We start from the raw sequence: 17,122 nt of genomic DNA, 5'->3' as shown, positions 1-17,122 counted from the left end.
CGACAGTTGCAAGTCGGGATCCTTTGCCTTACCCAATTGGTGCACACTCTCTGTCTACCATGCCTCTCTCAACATCCACATCCACGCGCCTATATTGGTTTGCTGCATGGCTACAGACGCACCTCACACCCCTCGCATGGCGGCGCGATGGCAACCGCCACAGAAAAAAAGGAAAATCCCACACATTCCAATAAACTTTGCGGCACAGTGTTTTTAAAAAAAACTGCAGGTCATGCAATATCTCTTACTCTCACTCTCTCTTTGGTGGTAAACCACCCACCCACTTACTCTCTCTCTCTCTCTCTCTCTCTCTCTCTCTCTCTCTCTCTCTCTCTCTCTCTCTCTCTCTCTCTCTCTCTCTCTCTCTCTCTCTCTCTCTCTCTCTCTCTCTCTCGCTTTCTCCGCCCGTCGTTGTTGTAGTGCACGTGCACACCAACCCGCATACCATGCGAAACTCTCTCTCTCTCCCATTTACAGCCGCCAATTCCACTGCCTCATCTCTCTCTCCACTCTCGCATGCCCACGGCAGCCAACCATTGAACTCTCGCTTGCATGAGGGCCTTCCAGTTTTGCGGCTCTGCAGCTGCTTCGTAGATGCCAACCAGAACAGTTTCAGTCTCTTTCTATCTCGACTGCAGCTTGTACAACGACTACCCACTCTAGTTCCCTTTTTTAACTCTTTCTCTCTCTCCCATGGCGCCCTTTTCCCCCCCCCACCGCCATCTAATTACTTAGGCGGACTTTGACAAATTTGTATCTCATTCAAGCTACCAGTTCTAAGGTCCCTCCGCTGGCAATGCTAACTCGCATGGCTTGCAACTCCTCGAAGTACTGCAGCTCTCTCTCTAGGATCCGAATACCTACATTGTGTCTCCTTGCAACCCAACCTCATCTTTTCATTAACTCCCATGAATGCCTTCTTTCTGCCCAACCTCACCTCTCTCGCATGGTCCAGCTCTTCTCCAACTTACCTTCCATTCCTGGTCCTGGCGTGACGTGCAGAGAGAGGGATCAAGAAGCGGACATTCATCCAGCAAGACGACTGCGAAGTCTTGACAACGATAACACATGCTGCTGAATTTTTAAATTTTTATTTATTTCTTCTCAGTTTTTAACCTTACTTCATTTTAATTTGTACCTTGCCATTAGATTAGATTCATACAGATTGTAGAGTCTATGGCTTCATATGGAGTTCGAGCCTTTTGTAAACTATTCATATAACATTTCATTTCTCCATCTCTCTTCCCCTTCCTAGTAGGACTACCTCCGATGGATGGCCCTTTCACGAAGCTCTGCCGCGGCCGCGCCTACAATACTTTTTTTTGCACAACCCTAGGCATCCTTGGGCATTGATCGTGATGATGATGATTTACACCTTGCTATCTTATGCTTTTAGTTTTAGTAATCTTTAACTTTAATTCATTTATAAATAATTTTGAAAAAAAAAACCAACAATAGATTAGATCCACATAGATTGTTTCAGTTTGGTCTCTTTGACCTTTTAAAATACACATACACACACACACACACACACATATTGTGCGTGTTCTATATGATCTTTCATATCTGGGAGTTGATGTTCACATCCATAAATTTTTCAAGTTCAATTTTTTTTTTGTAAAATGATGGATATAGACTATATTACCAAGCCCTAAGCTAGGGGCCGGGTTGATATTCAAAATTCTATTATGGCTTTCTGGTGAGGTGCTCACATACTACTGTACTTGGATTCATGACCACGCCTAGTGTTAAGTCTTCTCTCTTTTTCTATCTCTATCTCTCAAACTTGTGGAGCATAAGACTAAGGCAACAGGGATGGAGCCAGTGAAGTAGTTTCCGGATAGATTGAGGGAAGTAAGGCCTTGAAGAGAGGCAAGGGCAGGGCGAGAGGCTGTGCCATGCAGGGCGAGGTCTGGCAGGGAGATGGACAAGACCTTGGAGGTGTGCGGAAGCCAGGTTACGCCCTACCAATGCCAACTGTTGTTGGCGAGGGAAATGATCCAGCCCATGAGGGCCTGATAGGGATCTCTTATAATGGCCTGCTTCAAGGCAATCAACGCTTTGGCATGACCAATCACCTCCTCCCAGCTTAAATTTGTGAAGCTGCTGATTGCAGCTGCACTATTACATTGCATGCTCATGAGCCCCACCGTTAGCACTAGCTGTAACAAATTCTGGCACCACCGTTGTTCGCGAAGTGAATATCTGTCTCTCTGTATAGTTATTACAGCTCACCGAAATCTCCATCTCCATATCTAGAAAGCAACACGTCTACACATGTTCAAATTCAAATTTTTATTATTTATTTTATATGTTTATTTATTTATTTCCAAGGTGAACTTGACGATAGCCTACACATGTTCTCTTTGATCGTCACCTATAACAAACTTTGAAGTGCAAGTTTTGGGGTATTAGGGTTATGGAAGATGGTATAATCAAGTGATGCATTAGATGCGACGGTATATTGAAGCGATTGGTACATTGACAAACCACACATCCAAAGCTAGTACAAAATGTTATATGCTCCTATCTACAAATAATCCTACTGCTACCTTGCTTTGTGACCACCTTGTCCACATTCATCCAATTACATCTAGGCTATACCACATGATTTTCTTCGTGTTTCCGTCCATCAATTTAGGTTGTGTTTTCGTCCATCAATTTAGGTTGTCCAATGTCATGAATTCATTAGTGGGTGTTGCCTTTTGAAGACGCCTCATAAAATAATTCATTTCATTTTTTCTGTATGGCTCTCTCAACCTTAATGACTTTGCTAGTCAATACACCTTTGGTATAGGTGACCTCCAAAGTCTGCCGTGAAGTTTGCTTCTTTCAATACCGAGTCTCTAAATTATCGCATTCAATGGTCTCCCTCTCTAAATATCCCCCCATTGTTTCCTCTTCTCAAGAAACTCTCCTAGTGTCTATTCACTTCTAGATAGCACAAACAACCTAAGGCATCTCTGATCATGCTCAATAGTCTAAAATCACTCTCTAAACAGACAATACAGGTGGCTTCCTATCTCATAGTATATTGGACGATGCCATACTGTGATATCGCTTTCTCTTGGTACCTGTATCCTGGCCTCTGCTCGTATCCCTGTCCCTTTACCCCCCCCCCCCCCCCCCCCCCCCCCCCCCCCCCCCCCCCCCCCCCAATTACATTGCCAATACACCCCATCAACAACTCCAATCTGGCTAGATAATAATATCCACAAATCTACCTAAAGCACTATGAGGAACATTAATGAATGATACACATTTGCGATGGGTAACAACACAAATTTACGCAGCAAGTGTTTCGAAACACATGATGGATTATATCACACTATTTGCAGAGACTTTATTTTACTGAAGATTTTTTTATGGTATTCTGTCGGTACGTAGCACAATATTTTAAACACCTTTGCGATTCCTAGCAATGCTATTATCATTTTATATTCAGTTGGTTAATGCTAGCACATGTTAGTACAAAATGTTCTATGCTCATGTTCCTACTGCCAGTTTGCTCGGTAACCACTTTTTCCAACTTCCTCTAATTACGACTCGACTCTATTGCACGCTCTTTGTGAGATTCCTTGTATCGATCAACATTATCAAATATCCTGCATTCTTAATTAAGGACTTCAAATTTGTTAGACTTCTCAAACTGTGAAGATTTTTTGGATTTTCTCCTTTTTGAATAGCTCATTGTTACATTTTACTAGTTGTTGTACATTAGCGTTGCTCCACACCACTATGTTTAGTTCATTTACCACAATTTTAAGGAAATAAACGCATCTGCCTTGCTTGACCATAATCAAATGATTTTTATCATAATCTTCATTTGTTTTTGTTACATTTCTCTAACTCATCTAAGGATACTCAAACACCCCGAAGATTGTATTCAAAGGAATTTTTGTTGAGATGATTTGTCAATAAGCTATGAAGCTACTCAAGCGAGCTAAGGTGCTCTGGGATAGTGAACAACAATTTTTAAGGGCTTTGATATACTACACTGTGATGTCGGCAACATGGTAAATATATTTTCTCCTTTATGTCTAGCCTACTCCATTGGTCACCAACACATAGATTCCCCGATTTAGGCAGTGTGTAAATACTCATCTTGGTACAATTCCGTCGATTTAGGCAGCACATTGATGAACTTCAGAGTTATTATTTTTAAACAATATCCAATGCAGGTCCGCCGATTTAGGCAGCATTAGTGCAGATTCGCCGATTTAGGCAGCACGCTTTATTGGTGTAGACTTACCGGATAAGGCAACACCAATCACAAAATCATGCTACAGTGGCTGGCCACCACTACAACGGGTATGATTTTGTTACCCGGGTACATAATGACAGTGATTTGGATTTGGACTTATATCGTGGAATTGGGAATTGGATTGGGATTTGGTATCTGGTGATTATTATGGCAGTGTTTATGTGATGAGACTTGACATTATGAGATTAATGATGAGTGTGACCAATGATATCTTGATTCATCAGGGTATGACATATACTGCTTATTCTAGTGGTATGGGACACTCGAATAGGTAGTATGTGGATGATGGCAGGCATAAGCTAATGTTGTTTAGTTTCATAAATTTTTCTTTTATTATGTGATGTTTTTGACACAACATACTAATCACTGTTTTTGACAAGTATTGTTTGCAGATTTTTATCTTTGCAACCAAGGACAGTTTCTTTCCAACGGAGAGGTATGTTATGGAATTGATATCTTATTATTTATTGTAGCTGTGACAGGTAGAAAAGGCTTGACCAAGCTAAGCTATTGCAAAAGGATATCATATTTTATGTACATTTTATTATTCAAGTGCTCTTTATGAGCTTTGGCCATTTATGACCGGCCGGCAAGTTTGTACTCACTTTGACCATTCAAGAATCTATAAATTAAATACGTGCAAGAGAAAAATGGTCACTCTTGCACGAGGGGAGATTGCACCCAGTTTTTGTGTTGTTCTTCTGTCCTCTTCCCTCTTCTCTCTCGCCGTGCCGGCGTAGCACTCCGCTCTAGGAGGTGCGTCTGCACGTGCTCTCTCGTTCTACCACACTCTCCTTCTCTCTCTGCTCGTGTACAACTTGGATTACGTGTTGTGCGATTCGAGGTATGCAGATTTGTTCGTTTCATGGCTTGTAGTATATTGTTTTTTTCTATTTTGCAGGGCCCGCGACGCTCCCGTTTGTAGCAATTGTACACTCACGTGAAATCTTTGATGAATCCCCCATGCATTCTCCACTCTCTTTAGTAGATAGTTCACTAATTGACACACCACGTACACCTTGAGAATCACACGAGCATGATCCAAGCAAGGTGTACAAGAGCAGGGATGGGGCTGTTGTGGTGGATAGGGTCGGAAAGGCCATGCAGCAGAGAAGTAGACAACTGTGTACAGTTCAGTTTGGTCACTCTGTGATGGAGGTTTGGGATAATCCCGATGATGAAAGAAAGAGTTACATCGTCGAGGCTATTCACAGAGAGTACAAGCCGGTGGAGGGATACGATCAAGTTTCGAATGACTGGATTTTGGGTGTGGCGAAGGCCACAAGTCACACTGTCGATCAGAGGCGAGAGACATGTACAATGCCGGGAGTTCAAAGATGGCATGGTTGGACGCAGAGGAGTGGGCGGGGATTGTACGAGAGACACAAGACAATCCAGACATATTTCAGCAGCATAGAGATGCAACCAGAGCACGTTTGGAGTCTGCTGGAGCATCACATCTTGGGAGTGGAGGCTATGATACACTTTGACATGAGTTTGTAAGTATTCAATGTATGCTTTGCATTGTGGAAAATATATCTGAAGTTTGAAGAGTTTATTTCATGATTAAAGCATAATTTTGTAGGAAGTTGCCGTGAAGCGCCTTCCGACACGTCGAGAGGAGAAGTATGGGTACAAGCATGGACTTGTGGCCCTTTTGACCCAACTGCAAGAGGAGGGAGAGGACGTCTACTAGGAGGCATTACCATGACGGTCTTCTTTGTTCAGTCTTACTCAGTCATCTTCATACAGTCTTCTTTGTACAATCTTTTTTGTAGCTGTGGTCTTCTTGATACAATTTTACTCAGTGATTGTTTGCATGTACAGTTTTGTAGTGCTTATGTTTATGGTTTTGCATTTTGTTTGTGATTATGATTTGTTTCGCAATTATGATATGGCACAAAGGTTATGGTTATGGTATGGCACAAAGGTTTTGGTCATGGTTTGGCAATCAAGTTATGGTAATGGTTTTGCAATGATGGTATGGTTAGGGTTTGACAATCAAGTTTTGGTTGTGGTTTTCAGTGATGGTATGGCAATCATATGATAGTTATGGTTTGGCAATCAGATTATGGTTATGGTTATGGTTATGCCATTGTGCCTACGGTTGGGGAGTCGACGTTATGGTTATGCTTTTGAGAACTTGTCATGATTAAGATTTTGATTTTGTGGTTTGCTTCTGTTTACAATTTTGTTAATCTGTATACACCCGCTCTTTAGCGTCAACTTATATGTGGAGTGCGGTTGCTTGTGCACTCTTCCTTTGGGTAGAGAGGGTTGTTTTCTTTTGTTGCAGTACATGCAACATCAATTCCCAACCCTCTCAGCCCAAATTTTTTTTTGCAGGCTTGGCCTTTGGAACTGAGTTTGGTATATATGCCGGTACAGGTCTCGGAAGAACCGTTGGTATCAATAAAATTTCCGACGCGGATAACTGCATGCATACAGGCGTATATAACTGCGTGTATTCTGACGATTATAACTTGGTATATTCCGACCGTGATTACCGGTATATATAACGACGCTACGATACCGGTGTTTATTACGATGCTTATTCTAGTGTATTTTACTTTTAAAAGAAAGCTTGTCTCGTCGATATCTGCGCCGCCGATTTTTACGCGACGTGTTGTAGTGAGACTCACCGAAATGAATGTCACTAGAATAAAATAACTCAATGGAGTTGAACTCCATAAAACACAATTTATCTCTTTCTTGTTCCATGTTAAACTTCCATCGTGATGTATGTCTTATACCGTACAGAGCCTATGCTCGTACAACTTCGGAGGCTCCATTAAATTTCTTAATGGGGTCAAACTCCATAAAACACAATTTATCTCCTTCTTGTTCCATGTTAAATTCCCATCGTGATCTATGTCTTATGCTATACAAAGCCTATGCCGGTACAACCTCGAGGGCTCCATTATTAAGAACATGCCTATGGAACATGAGTTTGTACAGTACTTCGGAGACCCCTCTATTAAAATGTGGACCCCTCTATTAAAATGTGGACATGAAAAGATTGGCTCCCATTCTTTTATGAATTATTTCAAATGGGAAAAAAAATCCCCGTTGCTAATGTGTATCTACTAAATTGCATAAAATTTATAGAAATAAAAATCCCCTTATATTGAACTCACGTGGTATATAACCATACTTATACATTGGACTCCCTGAGGTTGCAACATATTGATTTCAAGCTGGTGAGTATGTATCAATTTTGAAAGAGACTTGATATTCTTGGTTGGATTGAGCTAGCCTAATGTAGAAGTATTTTATTTTAACCTCTTTGGTTGAATTGGAGTACTACTTAGAAGATGTTAAGTACCTAGAAAAAAACCCATGTATCTACAATAGGAATTAAAGATACATGCATATATATCTTCTACATAGATTCATGCAACCTGATTGGGCTAAACGAACCTAGTGTAGAAGTGGTAATCTAGCCAATCGTTCTGTTTGTTTGTATTAAACTAGATTTTAATACAATGGGAAGAAACATCAAACACTTGATGAGACTATGTATGACCCCGAAAGTATCAAAGCCCCTGCCTTAAGTCCTCTCTCAAGTGCTAATTATAATACAGGTGCAATACCAATCTCTAAAAAGCTTCCAGTGCTTTGTTTGTAATATGTCAGTCAAGACGCAAAAATAGGTGGTGCCAACGTTGAATTAGGGCGAATCAAAGAAGATCCTTTGCAAGCTAAACCAGAATTAAATAAAGGGAATACAATTTATCTTTTTGTTTGTGTTTTGTTTTGACGTGTGCAAGAAGGGACGTCAGTCTCTCTCTTGGAGTGCTTGAAAATTCCCTTGGGGACTAATTGCCTGGGCATAGATATTACCAGCTTCGTGACTAGGGGACAAGCAAAATGACGGCACTTGTGCACGCACGACATGTATACACAAATGCGATGCGGCAAGGGTTGGAGGTAGGCAGCCTACTGTTTGGGTCGAAGGTCACGCGAGATTGGTGGGGAGAAGAGGCCCAAGGAGATCAAAGACGCCATGTGTCGTGCACGTAGGCGGAGAGAGAGAGAGAGAGAGAGAGAGATTTAATTTTGTCTGGCTCGAAAGGACGCGGTGATCTTCATGCTATCGGCATTGTAGTACACAACTCGGGATGGAAGCCTTGGAGCTCATGCGCAGAGTCTTGAGAGCTGAAGTGAGATCGGAGGGATATAGGAATCATAGCTGGCGTTGCTTTGGGGGGAGAGAGAGAGAGAGAGAGAGAGAGTCGTAGTGTACAGACTGTACAGAACGACATCATAGCTCTCTCTACGAGCTTGCTCCCTCGATTAAACTTGCAAGCCTCAGCGTGGAGCACAAGCTAGCTTCCTGCGCAAAAATCCTCTCTCTCTCTCTCTCTCTCTCTCTCTCTCTCTCTCTCTCTCTCTGCTTGCCAGCTTGGCTACCGGAAGGAATGTGCATGCGTGTCTGTTTTTCCAGCTTCTTGCGCGATGTAGATCGGGATGGTGGCTCTTTGGAAGATCTACGTCTGTGAACGCCAATGCACAGGGCAAAGCATGGGAGCCAGAGGCAAGGACGAACAGGACGTGACCAGGGAACGAGGCGCGTACTGAATTACTCTTGTCTATCGCAGGAACATGCCATGGAGATAGAGCGAATAGAGTGTTTTCTTTTTGTAAAGAGGAGCGAGGAAAGATCAGTATCTAGTGAGATTCGGCCTAATCAAATCAGATAGACCGAATAAGTCCTCCCCATTTTGCATTCATTAATTTTGTTAGAATCCAAGGAGATACCTTTGTTTGAAGGGATTAAAAGTAAAGCTAAGTGTTTTAGAGCCTCGTCCCACCAAGTGGTTAGAGGAGTTTGAAGCGCTAGAAAATTGAGGAGTCAAAGTCTCACTTGACACCTGGAGCACTTAGAGCGACTACTCGTATGCAAAAACATACAAAATTCCGTTTCTTGAATTTGCCAAGAGGAAATCGTAGAAAATTAGGTCTATTGTTTAGGTTTTTATACTATTTTTTCTATTTTGGGGGGGAATTGTTCCTTTTCCCCTTGCCCTCTACCGGCATTTTTTAAATTCAAAACGGCGCGATATTAAGCTGAGACACATTTTTCCCGAAAATTGGTCTTTGTGGCTGTGAGGAAAAAAAAGGAGACCTGCGAGGTGGAACAGGAAGAAGAAGAGAGTGTTAACGTCGTAGGAAACTATCCAAGAGACCTTAAAGATCTAGTTGACGAGGAGAGTTGAACTCAAGACCTGTTCAGAGAGAGAGAGAGAGAGAGAGAGAGAGAGAGACATCTGCCATGCTGCCTGTGAGACAGCAACAGCGAGAGAGACGGGAAGATTTTTTTGGCTTCCTGTGCATTGCATTGATTTTGTGATGGGGTTGGATCGCGAGGGAAGGAAGCTTGGAGTTTTCAGGCAGGGCTCTCTCTGTGTCTGATTCGTGGCGCGGCGGCAAGGACATCCAGCCAGAGAGAGACGGGGGCACGGATCAGCGGAGCCAGGAGGGGCAGAGAGAGAGACACCTTTTTATTTCCCCTCTGTGGACACCGGACAGGTGGCTGAGCCCTATGGCAGACATACTGTTGCGCAGGGTTTATGGGACGGTTGCAGGTGCAGAGTATACACACAGATGTGGCGGCGAGTAGCGTGCAAGGAGCTCCTATTCAGAAGCAGGGCCGGGGGCGAGAGGGGCTGCGCCTCACTCCAGATGTTGCTGAGGAGCTGCTGTGCAGGCAGGGCTCACAGCACGACGATGGCGAAGCACATCGGGCGACGGCCGAGGGAAGAGAGAGGAGAGAGAGACGGATGGGATCTGGCGAGATTCCGTTTAAAAGAGCAATGTAGACCAATATAGAAAGTCGTTTGATGCAGCACTACAATATATTGTTGTGATTAGCGTTCGGAAAATGTTTGTGTCAGCCTACAACTTTGCCGCTTTGAATCTTTACATATATAATGGGGGGAGGGACTCCGCCCCCCCCTCCCTACCACGCGTCAGCACCTCCTCTGTCCGACAGCTCTCGGTAGTGTGCCTTGCAACCTTGCGCACTCAGCGACACCACATGCAAATAGAGAAAGAGGCAGCCGAAGGCTGCCGGCCACACCACTATTAAAAATTATAGGTTGAGAGGAAGGAGAAAAGGAAAAATCCTACCTAGACTTCAAGAAAAATAGTGTAAAACTATGTGATGACATTAAGGATGTAGCTAGAGGCAAAGGGGAGGAACGACTTTACGTTTGTAGGAGAGGAGGTTAAGGTAGGAGGCAGGTGCGAAATCAAGACGACCAATATTATCGCCAAGCCTGCGTCTTTTTTGGCCTACCCAAAGGGCAAAGGCTATAGAGATGCATTCTCTTTTTGCTGACTAAAATAGAAAAAAATTGAGTTGTATTTTAAAGCATTTTTTGATAGGCAAAAATTGCCCATCGGTTGAAATAAGATAGTGGACATTCATTTTAAATGAAGAATGTGTAACTCTAATGATGGACATGTATTAAAGATTTTGGGTTGTCTCTAATGAAAAATATGTCGATTTAGTTTTGAGCCTTTTGGGGGTTGCTGAAGGATCCAATGTGGTCATTGGTATGTCAGATGACTTACTGGATTGCCGAGAGTCGCTCGGGACCTGCTGGGGGGACAATCTCATGTTTAAAGATCTTGAGGCAAGATATTTCCAAGATTAGATTATTGAATATGCTCGAAATTAGAGTCTGGAAGCTGGCTCCTCTTTTCTCGTGATGCATCCTCCATGACCAAGTTGTAAGGTTTGTAGAAATTGAAAGGTTTTAACTTTTTGGTGATTGGTTTCTTTACTCGATCCAGAGGACACGCGTCCTCATCGTCGTCTCTCTCTTAGCCTGCGCACATGCTAAGGGTCCCGGTGGCTTGCCGATCGGGTCATTAAGTTCACCGCCCGTCGGCACTATGCGCACATGCTCCAGCCACGGCCGTGGTAAAGAAGGGCAATCACAAAAGTCAACTCTCCAGACGAGCTATCATCTGTCGCACCCAATAAAACCGTTTCCCTCTAGGCAAACGGCTCTCGCCGCGGGTGACCGTTAAGGCAGCAGGCGCGAAGTTCCGATGGCCACGTTGAGTCTCACGATGGCTAGTTGCAGGAGCGTGGCGGGCCTATGGTGGGGTCAGAGCTCTTTTTCGCCGGGAGAAGCCACCGCTGGTAGGCATGTGCGCATGCTATCTGTCTCTCTCTCGCTCTCACGCGCGGGGCTGTGCTCTCTGTGTCTCTCACAAGAACATCAACTTATGAAAGACATCTTAGCATCTGCGCATTCTGATGCACTCTTCGCCCCGTGCTCATGCCATCTCACCTTCAATTGCAATATTCACAACGCAGGTCTTCTTGGAGATTTCTTTGCTGGCGATGAACGTGGAACGGCCATTGCAGGGGTGAGGTCGAATGAGGAAGCTGAAGAGATGGAACCTCTCTCTCTCTCTCTCTAGCATGCTTTTGTTTCCTTTCTGATGATGTTGAAGGTGCCATTTTAAGTGCTTCGCCCCATTCTGCGCAGCTTGTGCTGCCACGGAAGCACGGGCCTGAGTACAGCTGCTCTGTCCCCTGCGTGCTTCTTCTAAAGGCCTTTCCAAGAGGATAGCCTCATATGCTTTCAAGACGAGGTCTACAGGATCCTGGATTTCGCATTCACGAAGCTTACACGCGATTACAAACGCAACATTCGGCCGCCCTTGATAAAGAAGCTCAACAAGAATATGATTAGGCACTTATATAAAGGGAAGCATGGCATAGTGATGGCATGCGATTACTTGAAAGGGGCAAGCGACATGTGGAAGCAGATAGCGGCATCGAATCTTCCGGGGTTGTGGGTGGAGGGAGTCTAGGATAGAGTCGCAAGTGGCGTTGGTTTGGGCATTGCAGGAGAGAATGTTTGGTGCAGGAAAGGATGCGGAGTCGGCTCTCGACAGCGTGAAGGAGTTGGGGAGGGCGTGGGCGGGGTTGCCATTGAATAAGCAATACCCCCTTTCTCCTCATAGACCCTGCCACGAATATCACAGTGGTGGATACGCTGGTGTTTTATAGCCAACAAACGATCTTTGAGAGTCCGACGGCTCTTCATGAGCCTGATCGAGGCATGCAAATGGATAAGACTTCCTGGCCATGGGAGCCGGCGGGCCTGCTGCACTACGGCGATGCAGCAGAATGAGTAGCTCATTATGCATGGCTCGCACAGAGAGAGAGAGAGAGAGAGAGAGAGAGAGAGAGAGAGAGAGAGAGAGAGAGAGAGAGAGAGATAGAGAGAGAGAGAGAGAGAGAGAGAGAGAGAGAGAGAGAGAGAGAGAGAGAGAGAGAATATGTGTGTGCGTGTGTGTTTGTTAGCTTTGAGCAGCTCCACACAATAATGGAGAGCTTGAGGTATGATGACCTTGTGTATCACACTTCCGGTTATATTGTTGTCACAAGACACATGTAGTATGCATTATGGAAAATTTTGGGTCTATGGCAGTTGTTGATCCGCCCAAGGCAGGTCAAAAGGAGGGGAGGGAAACGGCACGAAAGCAAGCTCCAAACAGATCGAGAGGAAAAGAGTAATGAAAACAGGCTAGTCACAAGAATCTGACTCAAATTCCATTTGCATTATGTTGAAGGTTGTTTGGTGGTAGACTTGTTTTGTGATGCTGAATGGACTAGGGCAATGGAAGAGCAGATTTAGATGTCATGGTCAAGTATGAAGTCAACAGCTTGTAGGGTTTGCATCTACTCTGAACCATTCTCTCTCTCTCTCTCTCTCTCTCTCTCTCTCTCTCTCACACACACACACACACACACACACACACACACACACTCACACACACACACACACAGCACTTAGGCAATTGCATGCGGATCATTTCACATGGCAATGAATAATGTATGCCTTTGCAAAGTGACCATAGGGTATGGAAAAGGGTGACCATTGTGTATGGAAAAGGGGAGAATCGAGATAGGATTGAATATCCACCAACACCATCAGAAATTTTAGAGAGAGAGTCTGAGACAACACCATCAGAAATTTTAGAGAGAGAGAGTCTCTCTCTCTCTCTCTCTCTCTCTCTCTCTCTCTCTCCACGTGATTGGGTAGGATTTGGTTGCTTTTTATTAATTGGCTCACAAGCACTGATTGTTTTTTAATGGTTCTACTTCGTAGAGTTCAAAAAAAAGCATTGAGTCAATTTCAACTTGCTTTAATTGACTCATTGCAAGCGAAAAATGTAGCATTGGAGTCTATGTATGTTGTGACTTGAAGTCCATGTATGTTGTGAGAATCTTGATCTCCATATTAACTATCTCTCCACTGTCTGTCAACTTTGTTGAGTGCAAGGGTGGCATAGGAACTTGCAAAGATTTAATTTATTTTCTTCATTTTTCTTTCTTATCTTTGCTCTCTTCCCTAGCAAGCCCAGTGTTTTTGTCAACTTTTTGGTGGTGGATAAAAATGTATTCAAAGCAAAGGGCTTATACTACTATACTTGAAGATTGGATCGAGTACCATAAATAGATGAAGTATACAAAGCATCGATGAGTATAACTACCGGTTTTATCAATTTTCCCATTAGTTGCCTTTGTAGAATGATCTCTTGGTGTTTTCAAGTTTAATCACTATCCCAACATTGGGTGTCATGTGCACTTAATCACGAAGACTAAATTGTTTAGTTTCAATGGGTTTCGAAAGGGCATCATAATGTTTCGAATTGGCATCGATATCTAAGAGAGATTCAACAATGTGTGTATGTGTGCAAACTAGTTGGAGAGAGAGTGTTTGAAACTTAAATTTTAGTCAAAATAACCAAAATACCACTCTAATTTGTGGAGATTTCCAAAATACCTCTCAAATTTTAAAAATTCCTAAACTTCTCCTAGTATTTTGTCATAAATTCTTGAAATACCCTTCAAAATTTCCAACATGCCCTTGGTTGTGAGGTTCTCCAAAAACAAAAATTTTGCAAGTTTTCATAATCAAACTGATTGTCTATCATACAAGATGCGAAAACTAGAATTTGGGTTGGTTATGTATGTTTTGAAGATGAATTGCTTTATTGTTTTAAGGCATAATTCCCTTTTTTTGTGAGGTAATTTGTGACCACTTCAATTGCATGCTAAACACTCAAAAACGGATCTCAATTGTCGAAAATGAACGAAGATTCGAAAATCTTGAACAATCCAACCAAAGTAGATACAAGGATATAATTTTGGGAATGTTTGAAATTCGAAGGGTGTTTTGGAAATTTCCACAAATTAGAGTGGTATTTTGATAATTTTCCCTTAGTGTTACTATAGTCTCTTCCTCTCGGCAGCAGGCCTTGTGATTTATCACTTGTTTAAAAGAAAAATGGCCCAAGGCTTTGTTTAAGAGTATAGGGTTTTGCATCGACCAAAGAACATTCTGTGAGTGCGAGCGTAATAAGACGAGTAAAAAGTATTCGGGCTCACCAGTACCAAAAAAAGAGGCGTCTGGACTTGCCCCCTCGTATGGTTCGTGACCATCTTGTCGCTTATTTTTTATCGTTTAGCACGCAACCAGCTGCAGCGCCAACTCCCTGCATTTCTTATCCTCATCCACCCCCTCCTTCCCTACCATTCAAGCTTTTTTGCATTGTTGTATATGAATTATCTAAAAAATCTATAAGATCATTTCTAATTATCAGTTAAGAGTTGCGCCCCCCCCCCCCCCCCCCCCCCCCCCCCCCTCTCTCTCTCTCAAATCCTTATTGTTACTGTGCAATATCGTAGATGGTGGAGCTTACAATTGGTATAAGATCCCAACATACATAAGAATATTGGTCTTGCCAGCTTCTCAGAGATTATAAAAGAAAGCAAAGTGGTGATCTATACGCTCTAAAGCAAGCAAAGACCGGTCTAGGGCTACCCATGTCATGTTTTCAACCTACTAGAAGTAAAAGCCTAGAACTATAGTTCGCCAGTTATGATTAGCCTCAGTGAGAGGCGGTAGACATCCATCTTGTAATCTTACAACACCTCAAGGCTCGACTTGAGCTTGAGGGTGGTTTGTAAATTTTATATTGTGTTTAATACAATCCACTCACAAATTGTGAGTTTTGCAAAAAAACAAAAAAGATCATTGGTCTTGCCAATAGGAGCTACATCCTCTATAATCTTACACTTGAGGGCACTTCATATGGTCTATAAGAAACTCAGCCTCCTCAGACAACATTCTCTCTCTCTCTCTCTCTCTCTCCCCAAACTCAACACACACACACACATACACACACATGTTAAGAAAGTTCTAAACCTTATTGTGCAATCCCTCCTCCTTTTTTCAATGCATGGCCACCCTCTAACAATTAAGCGTTTTCCATTCAGCTAGGTTCATCATATTATTAAATTTTCCTAATTTGGACCAAGGGCGTTTCAATAACTGAAATGGGAGACGTAACTTTGAGAGAGGATTTAACTCCTGCTGAAGCTACTCTCCAATTAATCTAGCATTTCGTTTCCACTAATTTTCTTAACACTAGAAGAAAGGAATTTGTGTGTGGTTGCCAAAGAAATTTCCAGAATTACACGGGTGGGTGATGTAAATATACGTGGGGAATTTGAGCAAGTAGAAGGAGAAATTAAGAACTTACAAGCGCAAAACGGATGAGCCTTGGTTCCGAATTTTTTGAGGACTGCCGACGCAGGCGGTTGCCAGCAATAAAATATATCGTGGAGAGGAGGCCGTCTCAGTTTCTTAATTGGAAAAGAGGATGCAGTTGGTGGATGACCAGATCTAGTTTCCCTACAATTGAGTAACTAGCGTCCTCATTTCCATCTGCGCCATAAGATCGTTTGCTGCAGCTCGATCCTTCTTTCTTCTAATTAGCGTCATATTTGCCTCATTCGCTTTGCCAGCTCTTTCTTTCTGAGCCCACAATAGCTTCAGCTAATCAATGACCACACACAATATGCCCTCTATCAATACGATATAATCTAGAAGAAGCAACAACAACACGAGAGGCTGCCTTGATCCTGTAATGTAATCAGCATTGCCAGCTTAAGCTTCAACTAATTATGAGAATGTGTTGCAATGAAGAGTCACTTGATTATGTATCAGACTATAACCAGTATATTGTACTAAGCTGCAATAATGATTGATTACTTTATATGCCTTGTTATACATGGATTAACTAGGAAGTTTAGTACTATGGTAATGAGGCTGGATCAAGGCAGTGGCCTACAAGCTTAACAAGATATTATGGTGCTGCAACTAGTATCTAGTATTCTTAGAATCATCCACACTAGATTCTTAGGTCTGAATACATTTACGGCTAATGCATCTACAAGCTGAATATCATTCATTGTGGTGATCTTGCTAGCGGCCGCTGGCTGCGGTAACAATAGGGACTTTGATCAATAGGTTCAAATGGTTTTGTCAAAGCAGGTCTAACTGATGCATCTCTTGCTAGTGAGGTTGACGCTCTCTCATGGATATGAAAAGCTTAGTACTGTCGTCACCATGCAAAGGGAAGTAATTATTATTTGATCACAAGAGAGAGCATGCACAATAACACAGCAAAAACCTCACAATAATTAGCAAGGGAAGGAAGCAATTATAGCCAAAGCTTCAAGCCACCACATTAGATTTTGGCGCTTATATGCTTATAGCCTAAAAAAAGAGCATTTTGTCCCTTTCTCTCACTTAAGCATCCCTAATCCACCCTTTTGCCTTTCTCAAAAGCTTGCAAGCTCAAGATTTGACCAATTTCCTTCCTTTGTTTTCTTTACACAGTCCCAAAAGCTTTCTTTCATGTGTATTACTATCATCTTTACAAAAGGACAACAGTAAGGAAGGAATAAAGGTTTCTTCTCACGCTCGTACATACCATGTGGCCCTTTGAGGGACCCATATTGCACGAGTCCCCTTG

General features: G+C 42.8%; 1 protein-coding gene across 1 annotated transcript in view; it reads right to left on the bottom strand.

Annotated features, from left to right (window-relative positions):
- Positions 1-16,906, bottom strand: part of LOC147425743 (uncharacterized) — a 78,846-nt gene extending 61,940 nt beyond the window's left edge. Inside the window, exon 1 of the mRNA XM_086499858.1 lies at positions 15,845-16,906. The gene's annotated coding sequence lies outside the window, so the exon portion shown is untranslated. The remainder of the gene's footprint in view (positions 1-15,844) is intronic.
- Between the last annotated feature and the right edge of the window lie 216 nt (positions 16,907-17,122).

Source organism: Adiantum capillus-veneris, chromosome 25 (genome assembly GCF_014529385.1).
Source record: "Adiantum capillus-veneris isolate H3 chromosome 25, ASM1452938v2, whole genome shotgun sequence".
Lineage (NCBI taxonomy): Eukaryota > Viridiplantae > Streptophyta > Polypodiopsida > Polypodiales > Pteridaceae > Adiantum > Adiantum capillus-veneris.
The sequence above is the reverse complement of the archived record's forward strand: the minus strand, read 5'-3'. Positions and strand labels throughout refer to the sequence as shown.